General features: G+C 30.6%; 1 protein-coding gene across 1 annotated transcript in view; it reads left to right on the top strand.

Annotated features, from left to right (window-relative positions):
- Positions 1 to 999: 999 nt before the first annotated feature.
- The window catches only part of LOC120774921, a 40,721-nt gene continuing 24,538 nt past the window's right edge, over positions 1,000 to 17,182 (top strand). The window contains exons 1-2 of the mRNA XM_040104797.1: positions 1,000 to 1,006; positions 6,270 to 6,286. The gene's annotated coding sequence lies outside the window, so the exon portion shown is untranslated. The remainder of the gene's footprint in view (positions 1,007 to 6,269; positions 6,287 to 17,182) is intronic.

Below are 17,182 nucleotides of genomic sequence, written 5' to 3'. Positions count from 1 at the left end.
GAAAAAATTTGTATTGGATTTTTTTTTGGAAACATTTTTTATCTTTATTTTGCAAACTTTCGAAAAAATTAGTTTTAGAAATCTAAAAATCAAAAAAAAAAACCAATACATATTTTTTCAAAAACTTTCAAAACAAAATTTTTCGAAATTTTTTGAAAAAACACATTTTAATATAGACGCATTTGAATTTATATACATACAATATACATACATATTTTTTGCGCTTTAAAACTTTTTTGGGAAAAATATTGGAAAAAAATTTTCGAATAATTTTTGGAAAATTTGGAAAATTTTGAAAAGTATTTAGGAAAATTTTTAAAAATATATTTTAGAAACTTTCGATAAAACCAGTTTTGGAATTTTTTTTGTCCAAAATTGTTTTTGGAATTTTTGATATGGACGCATTTGACTTATATGCATGCGCTTAAATTTTTTTATTTTTGAAAATTTTTTAAATAAATAAATTGAACAAACAAATTTTGGAAAATTTTGAAAAAAAATGCTTTTAGGAAACTTTCGAAAAAACAGTTTGTGATTTTGTTTTTGGAAAATTGTTTTCTGTAAAATTTCTTTTTGGCACATTTTTATTTGAATTTTTGTTTCTTTTTTTTTTGGAAAAATTTTTCAAATTTATTTTATTTTAATTTTATTTTTTTCTTTTTTTATAATTTTAAGTTATTTTGTTTATATTGCATTATAAAATAAATTGAAATATTTTTAACTCAAATTCGTTTAATAATTTTTGTTTAATGTTTACATACTTCTTAAAAATATTTTATTCATTCATTTGTTCTAGTTTATAATTTTGTGAAATTTTTTCTACCTTTTCCTCCTTTCTTTTTTTTTCAAATTACCCACACGCACTATAATTTTATTTGATTTTCCCATAACATTTCATTTTAATCATTTCTTTCTTTTCTTCTTTACTTTCAGCGCTGCTACACGCTGCCCAAGCAATCAATTCTTGTTGTTGCAGCATCAAATAAGGCTCATTGGCCGCAAAAAGGTGAGTAGTAAACGTACTTATATAGTCAAGAGAAAAATTACAAATAATTAACACACACACGCACATGCATGTGTATATGTAATTACGCGCATGCGCACTACCTGCAACCCAACTGGGCGGCTGGTGCAACGCACGTTGGCAGGAAAATATCGAAAAGAAAACTTGAAAAGGTTGTTGCAACCTTCAGTGTGGCGCGCAGCAGGTGTTGATGCCTCACACGTTCGATTGATAGAAATCTAATTATTTATTTTCATTCTTTTTCACACAAAATAAAGCATTTTAAGAGTGTGTGTGTGTGTGTCGGCGCTCGCGGTAATACATGTGAACGCATTGCAGCTGGCCAGCAGCTCATCTACGTCTATTTTGTTTTTGCTTTTTTACACAAAGCACTTAATATATTGGCGCATCAAAGCTCATACCAGCTGCCAGCTGTGCTTGCCACAAACGCTGCTCTGCTGCCCACTCCATGCGCACGCCAGCCAACCATTCAGGCATTTTATGCGGTCACTTTGCCTCTGATCTCGGCAGGTGGCTGTTGTTTCAGACAGTTGCTAGTTGCAACAAAAGGCGGAAGTTGCACATTGCTTAGATGATTACTGCTGTAGCATGCAGCCGCATGCGTGGTGAACTGAAATATTTATATATATGTATGTATATGCATTTATGCTGCTCTCAGCGTGTGTGTGTTTGTCTCAAGCAAATAGAGAGTCTTCAGCGTCTTCATTTATCGCGCCAACAACAGCTTTTAATTACAATTATTAAACACACACACACATTTGCGTCGCACATTCTTCACTTATCGCTTTTTTAACCGCTTGTGTGTGTGTGTGCGTGATTTGTTTTTTCTTACTGCACATAATTGCCATTGTTTGTAATCACGAAATCATTTTCATTTTCAATTTTTTCCAACATTCAATTATTTTATCTAACCAAGTGATTTTCTCAAACGCGCTTCACACATACACACACTTACTCAAACATATATGTATATTTAAACGTATACATGCCTGGCCTTTATCAATCAGGGAAGTGTTTTTCTTAAGTGGCAATTTAATATTATTATTAAGTTCTAATTTGTGAGCGCAAAATGCAGGAAAGTCACAGCAATTCGTGTTAAAGTGTGGCAGCAGCGGAGTTATTATAATAAAATAGGGAAAATTATGCATTTAGGTGCTTGTAGGAAGTATTAGAAAACATAATAATTACATTAGAATGGAATTTGACGGTCTTCTGTTCATCTTTCTCCAAAGAAGTTATGATTGTGACAGCTTTTACAGCCCAGCGGTGCTTGGATTGATAGGTCTCAAATACGAGTACTTGTATATGCAAAGTACTTAAGGTGTTATAGCCACTTATTAATTTCAAAGCATTAATCGCCTATATATCGAAAACAAATATGTTTTAAAATATTAACCGAAAATTTGAAGTATTTCAATCTCTAGAACTCTGGTTCACTCTTCTGGTACTTCGGTAAAATGATCTAATACCTGATATAGCATTTTTGTATATATTTTAACCCTTAAATGCACTGATGTTTACCACATCTTGAAAAATATATTTCATATTTAGAAATCTGTGCAAAAGTTAGGGGTTTTGAAAGTCCTATAATTAGTTAATTTTTTTTATACATTGCTTTCACAATATTTTTTACAAAATTTTTGTAACATGGCAGTCTAAAGGTTAAATAAATTAACAAAATTTTATAAAAATTAGAAAATTGTATAATAACTGCTTAAACTTGTTTGACATTATTTTCACAATATTTGTTTATGACATAAATAGGTAGTATAAGGGTTATTAAAAAATAATAAAAGTTTATTAATTAGAAAATTTATGTTTTTAGACTAAGTTTTTAGTAACTTCCTTAAATATAAAATTTTGAAACAATATTTTTAATAAAATTTAAAAATAAAAAAATTTGAAATAAAATGGTAGCTTAAGGGTTAAAAATGTTAATGTAAACCTTTTTGTCATTCCTTACAACAAATTTTTATAAAAATGCATTAAAATGCTCGTCTAAGGGTTAAACAATTTACAAAATTTTTGAAATTTCGAAAATTTTTATATTTAAACAAAAATTTAAAATAAATTCTTTGCGCCTTTCAATATTTTTTATAAATATTAAATAAACTGCTAAAGTAAGGGTTAAAAAATTAAATTTTTTAAATTTAGAAAATTGCTATTTTTTGAAAAAAATTTATGTAACATACGTGCATTTACACTTTTTTGGCATTATATTCTGCTTATTTCTTATAAAAATTAAATAAAATGGTAGTCTCAGGGTTAAACAATTTATTACGTTTTTCAAATTTCGAAAATTTCTGTAATTTGACAAAATTTTAAAATAAATACCTTGTGCCTTTTAGTATTATTTTTATAAATATTAAATAAGCTAATAATATAAGGGTTAAAAAATTAAATTTTGTAATTTTAGAAAGTTGCTATTTTTAGAAAACAACTTAAGTAATATCCGTACTTTTAAACCTTTTATGCATTCTTTTCAGCATATTTTTATAAAAATTAATTACAATGGTAGTTTAAGGGTTAAAAATTTGAATTAAAAAACAAATTACAAAATTTTTAAAGTTTTTAACACATTTCTCTTCAGAACATTTTTGATTAAAACTAAACAAACTCGTAGTCTAAGGGTTAACCAATTTATGAAGTTTTTGAAATTTCGAAACTTTCTATATTTTGACAAAATTTTAAAATAAATTCCTTGTGTCTTTTTAATTTTTTGTATAAATATTAAACAAACTGGTAATATAAGGGTTAAAAAAATAAAAAAAAATATTTTGGCCTTCTTTTCATCATATTTTTTTAAATTAAATAAAATGGTAGTCCAAGGGTTAAAAATTAAAATAAAAATAAAAATAAAACAATTTACGAAATTTTTATATTTAAGAAAAATTCAAAGTTTTTAAATTTTTTCTAAATTATTTTGAAAGCACACTTTTGCGCTTGAGTGTAAGGCTCCTCGAAGTCCACTTATAAACTTTCATTACCGCTAATACCTCAATATATTTACTATAATAAAGCACTCGATGTCTCAATCCAAATGATTTTCTATAAATCATGGTTGATATGCAACGCCTCTGGCACTGTTCAGCTGCCTATTATTTGCAGACTCAAAGGAATTCCACCTTCAATAATGGCCAGTGGCTCAAAGGTCTTTCAAAGCAGCGGAGTACAATAAAAGCAAAAACCAATAAAGCAAATAAATATTACTAAAAGCACTTTAGGGCTAGCAATAAAGTAAAAAAGCTAGAAAGCAAATGCAAAGCTATTAAAGTGCGGCAAATACCTGTACTTATGAAGCAGCAAAAGCAGAAGTTCGCTTAAAAGAAGCAGCAGCAGCATGCCGCATTGTTGTAGCAACTAAGCGACAGCTCCTCGAGCACACAATAAATTTGCGCACATTTATTACAATAACTAAGCAGCAATTCTTAACCAGGCTGCAATATTTGGTTTGTTGCAAGCTTCATATGATTACATGTTGCACAAGCACACACACACTCATCTATACATACAAATGTGTCTACCAACAAAAGCTGTCGGCATGCGCTTGCTGTCTCTTTATTTATTATGTTAGGAGCATTTGTATTGCGCGCTTGCTATTTTTAAATGACCACGCAGTACCCTCTAGCCGCCTACCGCCATCTCTGCCCCCGCTCGCATTCGAAATATGCTTTTAATTTCACTCCAACTTGCCGCTACCATCAAAGTCAGCCTGATTTACTATTTCACTAAAGTCACCCAGCTCAGCTGCAGGTGACCGCTTGATAATTAAAGTGACAGCTGCATTGTGATGCGCGGCGGGCAGTGGCTTTGTCGCTCTCCGCGCTTAACATTGCTTGAAATGACTTTTGGCTTCCTGAATATTGAATAGCGCTGGTATGGTGTCTAATCAGCGAGATTCCTCAAAACATCAAACACTCTTTTTCGGCTCCGAAAAATAAAAATTTTTCTTACTTTAATCCAAAAATATCCGTTCTCCTTACTTCAAAGTTGATTTTTCATTGATTTTGGATTATTCTTCCTCTTTTATACATTCTCCATTAGAAATTCACGCTGAAATGTTGTTATTTTTAACATATCTTTCATTAGGTTCCAAACCTTATAAAAGCTTGACTCCATTTTTCTTAGACTTTAGCTCTTTTATACTCATTTTGTATTCTCTTCTATTAAAGATGAAAACAGAAGCGGATAGATCGCTGCTTGTAAACTAATACGATCTTATGTATGATTCTCTTCTTCCAATATTATTATTTTCTTAGAGCCCAGAGCCTAAATCTTTCTTCACTTCTTCAGATTATCGTCAGATCACACCCTTTGGTACCCACTTTTTTGAGTTTTCCCAGATTAAAAAAAGGACTACTATACTTTTACTGTCTGATCTTCATACTTCGTGAAGCCAACATCAGTCCAGCGATGTTAATTATTTTATACAGAATTTCGCTGTAAAAATGGTTGTGAACATGGCTAAGTAGGGTTTGATTCCATGATAAGGCCAATATGGAAGAACGATTAACAAATAACCAGCGTATTACTTAGAGACTTAATGCAAGTCAATAGCAAATTAGATATATTAAACTCTGTACTTCAATCGGTTAAAAAACGAACTAAGTTTCTTACTGAATCAGTTCTGTAAACAAATGAAACTTCTGTTGTTATCAAAACGAACATTTACTTCCTGCTAGAGCTCTTATTGACATCAAGTTGACCCTAAACACAAATAAACTCTTTCATGTACATTATCTTGTTTGACCTTGAAAAATTATCACATTTACCAGTTCTCTGTTATTACTTCCGCAAAATGTGTGAAATTATTCTCAAAAAACTCTGATAATTAATCAGGTTAACCCAGCGTGTCCATAAGTCTAATGAATGGCACCTTTGTTAGGATCTAACTGAGGCTTTCATTGTTTCCTTAATGCACAAACGCGTTCAAAAAGTCATTGTACCAAGTTCAAATGACGGGGTCTTTTCTATGAGAGTTGGTTGGTTTGGGAATGTTATAATAGAGCAAAAAGTTAATATTGGCTACACATGCTGACGTAAATCCATGAAGCTTTCGAGCTTTTAAAGCTCTGTAAGCTCAATATGTGGTTTCGAAAAGCTGCGGGCACCCTCTATGCATCTTTTTTTTTAATTTTGATCTCGAACTACAAAATTACTTTGAAAATTTAATTTACATAATTTAGCCTAAAAAAATAATAATAATTAATTTAACAATATTTTCTTTTTCTTTTTTTTCTTTCAGGCACTTTGCAAATCAAAGTAAGTTTAAATAACTATTTGAAAATATATATTTTTAATGTTTTGTAATAAGAACTGCAAATTTTGGTAAATATTACGAATTCTAAACAATTTTCAAAAATAAAATTAATTAAATTTAGTTAATTTAAATTAATTTAAAAATTAAAAAAAAAAATATTTAATTAAAATTAATTTTTTTTTGTAATAAGCCAAAAATTAATTTTTTATTCCAATGAGTACTGAATAAATTAAAAAGAAAATAAACTTAAACTTTAAATTTTTATATTGAAATAAATCCGGTCTAATTTTTTTAGGGTTGAACGCTTAACATTTTTGTTAAAAGCTTTAAATGATTAAAATAATATTTCAAACTTTCAAATACCGGAAAAAGTAATGCAAATTTTAAACCTTCCTTTAATTTTTTGAATTCCATTAAAAAAAAAAATTAAATTTATATTTTCCAAATGTTATTTATTTGAATAATGAGAATAATAATATATATTTTTGCAATGAAAATATTACAATTTTATAAATTTAAAACTGAAAAAAAAAAACAAAAATTTAAAATTTTTTAAATTTTTTTCAATTGGTTTTGAAATGAAAATTAGATAAAAATAATTTGAATTAATTTTTGAAATGGTTTTGAAATAAAAACTAAAATTTTGAAATAAAAATTTAAATCTTTTAATTAGTTTTTCTTGTTTTTCAAACAAAAGTCTCAAAATTTTTTCGTTATTTTTTTGAAAAATGCCTGTCAAAAAAGATTGTGTTACAAAAGTAAAATAAAAATGTTTTTAGAAATTATATCTCAATTTTTTTTTTTAATTTATAATATTTTAAATTCCATACTGATTTTAATTTTTTTTTAGAAATGTGTCAAAAAAAAATTATGTAAAAAATATTAAAAATGGTTTCATAAATTAAACCTCAATTTTTGTTTTTTTTTTTTTGTAACGAGAATCAACATATATTTTATAATGCTCACAACAACAAATATAATTTTCCCTTACAAGAACTTGCAGCCAGAGTCAGAACAGCCAATCACTTCCGTCGCTCGCACTCATGTTCGTGACTTATTTACAAGCAAGCTTCGGCAAGAGAATTCGATTCTGACACGCTGATCTATTGCTCTTGCTGCTCTGCCGCTGTTTCTGCTACCACTTGTGCAGTTGGCCACCAATCAAATGTCATACGAGCAGATTGCGACCGCTTGACAATAAATGTCATGAGGCAGCCCAAAAAATGCACAAAAACACCACAAATCGCATGCAGCGGCTTAGTTGGCACTGCTCACCAACGCACACGCTTGCATGTATTTAACTGCAACTGTATAAGTGTATGTATGTGTGTTTGTTGTAATTTATTTATGTATGCCTGCCAGTCCGCGGCTGATTGAATGCGACTTCCGCGGTCATACATTAATCAGCATAGCCATCGATTGATGACACAAGCGCTAGTTTTTGTTGTTATGTACTTTTTTTGTTTTTGTTTTAGGCTACTGTTCGCTACAGCAGTCCGCTTGACTGACTGTCTGACAGTCAGTTTGGCAGGTAACATGCCAAGCTCGTCAGCACGCCGTAACAATTGATGACATGTGCATGTTGCAGGTTTTTGCTGCCAGCCACATGGCCCTCAGTTGCATGCTAAGCTGTGGCCTTGTCCAGTGGACTGTTCTGGAGGAGCAGCAAGTTGCTTAGCGGTGGCACGCTAGCAGTATTGATGCATTGTGCGGTTCGATAGCGATCTGCATATTAGAAAAGCGCACAAATTTTACATTTTGCAGCACTGAGGAAACAGTTTGCTGTCATTTCAACTATAAATATTGCTTCTGCTTCCCGCTCTCTCTCGCACTTCAATTTATGAGTAAGTCTTCTGCCATCCCTTGCCACATTTTATTGTTTATGCTAATAATATTTTCAATTTTATCACTTTCGCATCTTAAATTAATGATTTGACTTGAAATTTAAGACATAATATTTTTACAAATCCAAATAAAAAAAAAACTAAATTTTAAAAATTAAATAAGATAAATGATTTGAGTATATTTTAATATTTATAATATTTTTTCTATATTTTAAAAAATATTTTTTTAATTATTTAAAAATATTTTCTTAATTTTTTTAAACTAAAATTTTTATAAAATTTAAAAATAATTTGTTTTTTTAATTTTTTAATAGTTTTTAATATTTATAATATTTTGTCTAAATTAAAATTTTTATTTTAATTAAAAAACAATTTATTTTAGTTTGAAAAAAAAAAAAAATCCTTCAATTTTTACAATCATATATCACGAATTTGAAGCACTTTTCACTTTAAAAGTAATGATCTGGCTTGCAGTATAAGAGTATATTTTACAATACCTTTTTTTTAATTTTTGGTAAATTTAAAATTTTTTAAAATTTTTTTAATTAAACTTTTTTCATTTTTTTATGTTATAAAATATTATGAGGTTGAAGCACTTTCCAAAACTTGTTTAGTCTTTTTGCTCGCTATTTATTGCACTGCATCAGCAGTCCTCAATAGATGCGCATAAATTTGAATTTTCTCTAGTCAAACGCACATCGATTGATTGCCTGTCTTGGCGCATATGCATTTAAGTTCTAGTAAAAACGGTAGCAAAGTAAATGGGCCTAACGAGCAACAAGGACAATTGTAATAAATTGACGTAGCAACTTGAAAATGACAAAAAACAACAATAATGATAACAAGCAAATATGTTGCTCAGTTAACAAAAGACTTAAGCAACGAACTCGTTGCGTTGACAGTGTTTCATGAGGTTATACAATGTGTGTTAAAAATTATGTATAACAATATTTCTTAAAATCAATCCACCATTGCAGTTTCCATGTATTTTTTTTATATTTTTCGCATATGTGATATTTTTCGATCACTTGATGTTTCATCATATGATATTTTCGTTACAAAAATGCGCCCAAAACTAAGCGAAACTGTTGTGATTTGTGCAAAATAAGCTTAAATATACATTGTAAATACAATTTTTTAGTTATTTAAGTTCAATTAATAGCATGTGATAATCTCATGATCTGCAAGCTTTATATAGTATTTCGTATTAAAATCTCACAATCGGCACATCAAATGCACACATATATTTTATTATGATAAAATTTTGCTTTAATAATAATATTTAGCGCGCATTTGTCTTTCTTTGTCTATCATGTGATAATCATATGATCTTCGAAGTAAGCTTCTGGAGCTGAAACGCAACAGCAGCTCGTCATATTTACATTTTCCTTGTAATGTATTAAAATAAAGCGTTTTAAAACTTATAAATATTGCTGTAAATTTGTTTTTAAACTCACGTGATAATCTCATGACCAACGAGCTTAGTTGCTTGTGCTGAAACATCACATCTAAATATCATATTAACATTTGTTGCGAAAATATTCAAAATATGGCACTTTTAATGCATTTAGATGTTGCTGTATATTTGTTTTAAATATCTCGTGAACATCACATGATCTTGTGACTTACTTTTCGGTACTAAAATGACACAGTAGCGCCTCAAACGCACTCAAAATGTATTGTACGCTCAAGTATTGTCTCCTCGAAGCTTTTTTTATGTTTTTTCTTATGAAATTAATATCACATGATGCTCATATGATCTACCGACTTGATTTTTTGCATTCAAATATCACATCAGCACATCACTAGCACAGACCTGTTAGCATACAATACTAATATTCGATTAGTAATGCTTTTATAAACCAATATTTCTTTTTTTTAAACATCATCAGACAATCACATGATGCCTTTTATACTATTCAAGCCAAGATGTTTGCGTTTTGACACACTGCGCAATACACCAGTTTCTGTACTAAGCACTGCGCATCGAAAACAAATTACCAACTATGCTCTGCACTCTTATTGTTGTAGTTGCTTGCAATTTTTTACGCTGTCAAGCTTATTGCAACATTGCACTTCAATTGCTGATATTTTCTGTCTCTCTGCTTGTTAATTTTGTAGGCTATTATTATTGCTATTGTTGTGCATGTTCCCTACTGTAGGCATGCTTGTTCGAAATTTTTCATTTTTACATTCATGTGCTGCTTGCAACACGCACAATTGCTGCTTTAACACCTCAATTTGCAGCTAATGACAATGCTGCGCCATAAGGCATAAGAAATAAAGCAAAACACAGCAACAACAACTAAAACAAAGTCAGAAAGGAGGAATTGGCAAATTAAAGCGAGTTGCGTATGCAAAGAGGTAGATCGAAATAATAGCATACATCGAACGTGTGTGTGTGTGTGCAAAATCACAACAAGCATCTCAGCTGCGCAAACAACGGCTCCGCATACCACAGCGCATAGCGATATGTGGCTGTGGCTGTAGCCGGTAGTGTGGCTGTTGTATGTTGCACACGCATGCTGCTGTGGCAGGTAGCAAATATTTAAATAAGCGCTGTTGCATGGTAATGAATCATCTGTGTGGCAACAATACGTAGGAGTGCGCTGGCACTCAATGCATACAGGCGTCCGCATGTGAGTGTGTGCCTGTGTGGCAGCTGTCATCTACAGGCATCTGCAACATGCAGCGAGCAACAGCGTTTCGAAATGCAGCAGCTAAAATGTTTTTGTTATTTTTGTTGTTTCAGCTGTTAGTATTATATGTGAAAAGTAGTTGTTGTTTGTTGCTACTTTTGTTGTTGCAGCTGTTATTGTTGTTTTTGTGCTGATTTTGATGTAATTTTGTTGTTGTTATTTTTGTTTCTTGTGGTTATTGTTGTTGCTGGTTTTGCCAATATTCAAGCAATGACAAACTTATCTGCCACTGTGACATGTAGCCAGCGAACGACAACAACAACAAGCCTCAATATAATACAACAAAAACCAGCGTGCATGCTGTTCTAGCTTCTAAAACCAGTAACAACAACAATAACAGCCGCAAAAAAATGTAAAATGTAAATTTTTGCATGCAAATGCAAAATGTTGCTAAGCAAATATTTGCTGCTGAAGACATCGGAATGTTGCTGTTTGCTTAGTTGCTTGTTTCGCTGGCTGATTTTAGTTGTTCTTCTTCCTCTTCTGGGCAAATAAACAAATGCTAACTGCCATATATAGCTTGATCTATGAAGAAGATGTATGGGACATTCTAGTCATATTAAGCCGACTAAAAAACGAACGCAGAAGATCTGATGACCGAAGAGCAACGAAACTGTAGCTAAAAATCTTAGTAGAGGTGCGTTGGGGAGACAAAAGAGCTCAGAAACTGAAAAAAAGTTCCAAAACTGAAGAAATTAAGCTTATATTAGTTGATCCCGCTGGCTAAGCGCCTAAAAGTAGATTAGTGTGAAATAAAATATACGTATGACAGGGACTCCAAAGCTCGTTTGAGCTTCAGTCATCGCCACACTGAAGCTGAAGATTTCAAAATGAAGAGGCTATAATGTGAGCCTAGATATTCAAAATCAGAGATCTGTTATAAAAGCTCTGGTAGCTTAAAAGCTTAAGTCAAGGTTTAAAAGCTAGTATACTGAAATAAAAGGTTCGAATTGGAAGTTTAATATTAACAAACCTATAGAAAAAGCTGTGAGTATAAAAAGCTTTAGTTATGTTGGCTCAAACTCCAAAAGAGCTTCAAAAAGCTCAAATAAGTTTAACGGCCGGTTGCAAAGAATAAAAGCTAAAGTACTAAAAAAACTTTTTTTAGAAGCAAAAAAACCGAAAAAAAACAGTCTTTAGAAGCAAAAAAGCTCTGAAGGAGAATAGCTAACTTTCATGCACTTAAAAGTTTCCAACTTTGACTGGAATATTGAAATTAAGGATGGAAGTAAGAGAACTCGAACTGAACAACTGAAGTTAAAAGCTCAAAAAAGCTTTTAATCTTAGAAAGGCAGCTGAGGATATGAACTTGTGAAACAGAAGCTTACATATACGAACCAACATTGATTTATCATGCTGAAGATCGATGTTCCTTACTCATTTGACTCATAGATTCGCATGGCAAAAGACTTTAACATTTTTTTTACGATTTTTTTCCACCAACAACAATAATAGCATATGCAATACCAATCGATTTGCCACACCATTGCACTGGCCTGCCAGATTTTGTCACGCATAATAGCTGACATTGATTGAGAGCGCTATTTACCACAAGCAGGCATTTGAAGGGAACTCAAAAGAATTAAATAAAAAAGCTCAAGAAGCAAAAAATCAAACAAATATGCAGCAAAATGGCAGCAAAAGCACCTTAAAATAGCATAAGCTATTGCAGCAACACTTGCGAGACATTTCCAAGCCGACAAGCGTCTGAAATTGCATTATTTCCGCTGCATGCCACATGTTGGGGCAAGCAAAAATACCAATAATCAGTATAATAATAGTAAAATTCTCGCATAGCAAACACTAATTGCCAGCATTGGACGTCAGCCACATGGCCACAACTGCCACAAGCAGTTTAACTAATGATGCATCAACCAATAGCATTTATGCCACATGCAACATACCATATTTACGCACATATATCAGCGCAATAAAGAGTCGAGACTTGTTGCACATGCAGCTGTGGTTATTTACGAACAAAGGAGGCACACACACATACATATGTATGTATATACTTATGCTTTGTGTTGTTGTGCGCCATTTGGCATTAATAAAAAGGCGCCAGCGCACGATTAGCTAGCACACGCTCGTGCGTGGTCTCCCTACCCTTTGTGGCACTACACGACAGCATTTAACACCGCGTCCCTAGCCCCTCTATCCGTTCAATAGTCTTTTTGACTCTATGTGTCTAATTGTGTGCCCAGCAGCGTGTTGCTAGAAAATTTATGCGTGCCACATAAAGTGCGCTCGTTAGGGCCAAAAAGCCCTTTTTATTGCCAACAACAAGCGGCAATAAAATAACCAAGGCAACAACAACAACGTATAATGCAAACGCCATATATCAAAGCAGATGCTGTGCAACATTTTTGCATTCGTTTTTTCGTGCAACATTTGCTACCATTAGTAGCTGTCTCCTGCCAATATCCCACGTTAGTATGTTTGTATATGTGTGTATAATTAAATGCTGTGCGCTTATTTGATAAAAGTTGCCATATTAAAGTCACGAATTCGCCATAAAATTCATGCGGCAAGTTGCCATGTTTGCACACTTAGACATTTATATGTGTAAGAGATATCATAATGTGGCGTTGTTGTTGTTTGTTGTAGCTTGTTGCGACCGACAATTAAGTTTGGCAGTTGTAGTGTCCACTAACCGACACTTTTATGGTAGTTGGGTACACGAGCGCGACTCGCAAAATAAATTCTAATGATGTGGCAGTGAAGATGGTAAATAGGAAAGCGAAAATAATGCTTTCTAGATTACATGACAGTAAAAAAATTTAAAAAAATCTTTTTTATATTACTTCATTTCTTTCAAGGAATGCAGCTTTTCAGCTCTAAAACACATCAAAAATATTTGTGGCAATCATATTATGCTTAAAAAATACAAACCTTTGAATATTAGCAAATTTTAAGACATAAAAAAAATATTTGTACCAACACTTGTATGCTTAAAAAATTAATTTATTTTAAAAAATGCATGGCAACCCGTAAATTCAGTTTTTAATTAAGTATTTTTAAATATTTCTGGCAGTCATATTAAAAATGTATAAATTTTTTCCGAAATGTATATGGCAATCCTGTCTGAAAATTTTTTTTGTAAATTATCAAAAATTGTTATATTAATGATTTATGTTTAAAATTTGTATGGCAACCCTACTGGTTGATTTTATGTTAAAATAAAATATTTTTAACTTTTTATGGTAACCTTGTTTTGTTAATTGATATTTGTGGTAACCTTATTTCGCTAATTTTTTTAAACATTTATATGGCATTCCTGTTCGCAAATTTGTTTAAATTAAATTGAAAATTTTTTAAATATATTGCACTGTGCTAAGCTGTTCAGTTTCGATTTATAAAATTGTTCTAAATAAAAAAAACAAAAATTTAGTTGGTAACCCTATTCCTCAGATAGTGAGGTGAAACGTATTTTAATTTAATTTATTTTTTCATATGTTTGCGATAACCCTGTTTTGCAAAATTATTTTTTTTCAAAATTTATATGGTCACCCTGTACGCAAATTCAAAATTTTTAAGTATTTTGCCCGTGCTACGCCGTTCAGCTTCTAGATCGAAGCTAAAATAGTTTTAAATAAAAAAAAAAATTTAATTTATATGGCAACCCTATTTCTCGTTTAATCATTCGCAAACTTTTTTACTATAATATTATATTTTCGTTAAAAATTGTGCTTAAATGCAAAATAATTTGTATTTGGTTAATATGGCAACACTATTTTTCTTTCCATCTTTATTTAACCCAAAAATACACTTCTAAATGTACTACACTATATGTATATCTTTCTAACTTAATTTACGTTTCAGTTGAAAAGCACTTTAAAAAAATTTAAAAGTCATTGGCAACTCTATGACGATTTTTTTTTGCAATTTTGAATATACATATATTTAATGTTTGATTTTGGAATGGCAACTATTTTCGGAAATATTCTGTAATAAATATTAAAAATATTAAGTGGCAACTCTATTCGTGATTTTTATTTTTTTATACGTCCTACTTTTTTTTCTATTTACGTTAAAAAAATTAAACTTTAAAAATTATATTAAGTGGCAACTCTATTCGTGTGTTTAATTTTTTTTTACTTCAAACTTTTGTTTTCTGTTTTTCAATATTTCAGGAGCTTTTATCACTCACGCCAAATAAATTTTTTATCTTTATAATTTTTTTAATATCTATCCAATTTTTTTTTTAATTTTTCTTAATTTTGTTTCCAATGAAAACTCAAATTTTTCTTATACAATTGTATGTGTACATCGATTCGCAACCCAACTGCAAGCACTCTGACAAACCCACAACCACGCCACCGTCCCACTTGCCACATACCAACCACCACCTCGTTTGCAATGAACTTGCAACGTTTGTGGCACATGCAATCAGTAGCCGAAACAAAGGAAAAGTTGTTAGTTAGCAGCAACTTAAGTGGAACTAGAAGCTGCACACACTCACAATGTCCGGCATTGCACAGTTGGCATGGAGTCGCATTGTGGCAGCACGCTTTGTTCTTGTTGTCGACTCGCAATGGCCATTCTGGCCAGTGAAGCGGCAAAGTGGTAAAACTAGTGGTCAACACCAACTAGCAAGTTGCCGTGCAGTTTTTCTTAACTCGTTTGTTGTGTTCTATTTGTTAATGCTTGTGTGTGTGTGTGTATGTGAGATGGAAAGAAATGAGCACTGGTGTCGCTAAAAATAAGAATTGACGACAAAAAATCATGAAATCAATATTTTTTTTTTAATTTTTTACATTTTCTCCACTTTTCCTGTCAATTTTTATTTTCTATTTTGCCTCTTTGTCACCAGCATTCAATCTCTGAGCGTTCAGTTCTAGTTTCTGATACCATGTAGTGGTGTTAAACCCCCCCTCTGTCTTCTGCTTTATTTATTCCCATTGTCAGCAAGCATTTTCTAACTGTTCACCGCTGAGTGACCAGCCGAAGCTTCTTGCTGGCATCGGCAGCAACACCGAAAGAACGCCTATTACTGCACATATATTTATATGTGTGAATGTATTTTTGGTTTTTTACCGCGAAGTTGTATTTTTCATACAATATTTGCTATGGTTGATAAGACGGGACTTGTGGAAACCTAAAGCAGAAAACAACTATATATTTGGAGAAAAGTTAACTTCTCTTATGGCATGAGGTCTAAAACTGAAAATACTTTAGTACAAGTAGTATGAAGATATCACATTTTAGGCTTACAGTATATTTTTTTATAAAACCCCTAAATGTGGGCTACGTTTTCCTACAAAATTCCTGCAACCTATAAAACGTTGCCTACATTAAGGGGAATTTTATTTTGTTTAAAAATATGGAGTATATTAACAAGCATTTTTTTATACGTGCTTCGTCGATATGTTTCAGAAATTTCAAATATTGCTTTTTCTCTTTGATTATGAATATACCGTGATTGAAATATGATTGGAATGGAGCATTATCTATATGATTTATTTTTTTCAAACTCCAATCACTGTATATTTATAATAAAAGATAATACAAAAATAGTGGCACATAAACTAAACACAATAGAAACCTTTAGAACAATAAATAGAATTAATGAACATGAAAATATAAACAGTCTCATGTTAGTCTTAAATCACTGGAACCCTAAATGTAGGCAACGATTTTATTTCAACTGTTTTAAAAAAGATAGTGTGGTAGATATATTAAGAAAGAGAGCCGTTTCAACAAAATGTGCCACAACTTCCTTCAAGTTTCCAAATTTAAAATAATTTTAAAAAATTTATATTTCGAAAATTAAAAACAAAAATATAGAAAAATAGAAATTATATTAAAAAACATAGTAAATTTAAAAACAAAATTAAAAAAATTATACAAAAACATATAATTAAAAAAAAATTAATATTATTTTAAGAAAATTTTTTTTTATAACTAAGGTAAAAAATAGTAGTTTTAGGTAAATTTAAAAATAGAAAAAAAAACAGAAATGTTTAGAAAATTTTGAAATAATATTAATCCAACATGATTTTTAAAATTTTAGAAAAACTACTCTAATAAAAATTTTTTAATATAATTTACAACAAATTATTATTATTATTGCATTATTTTTCTAATTTATTAGTATTTTTTAACTGAATTCAAAGCAATTTAGAAAGAAAATAACATTTAATTACTGAAAAAATTTCAAAAAAAAGTTTAAATAAAATTTAAAAATATTATTTTAAGAAAATTTCGCTATTATATAAAAAATTGTAGTTTTAGAAAAATATATAGTTAAAAAAAATGTTTAGGAAATTCCGAAATAATATAAAAACAACAAAATTTTTAGAAAATTTAGAAAAATTATTCAAAAAAACTAAATATAGTTTACGATAAATCCTTT

Source organism: Bactrocera tryoni, chromosome 4, assembly GCF_016617805.1.
Source record: "Bactrocera tryoni isolate S06 chromosome 4, CSIRO_BtryS06_freeze2, whole genome shotgun sequence".
NCBI lineage: Eukaryota > Metazoa > Arthropoda > Insecta > Diptera > Tephritidae > Bactrocera > Bactrocera tryoni.
Note: the sequence above shows the minus strand (reverse complement) of the source record. Positions and strands in the feature narration are given on the sequence as shown.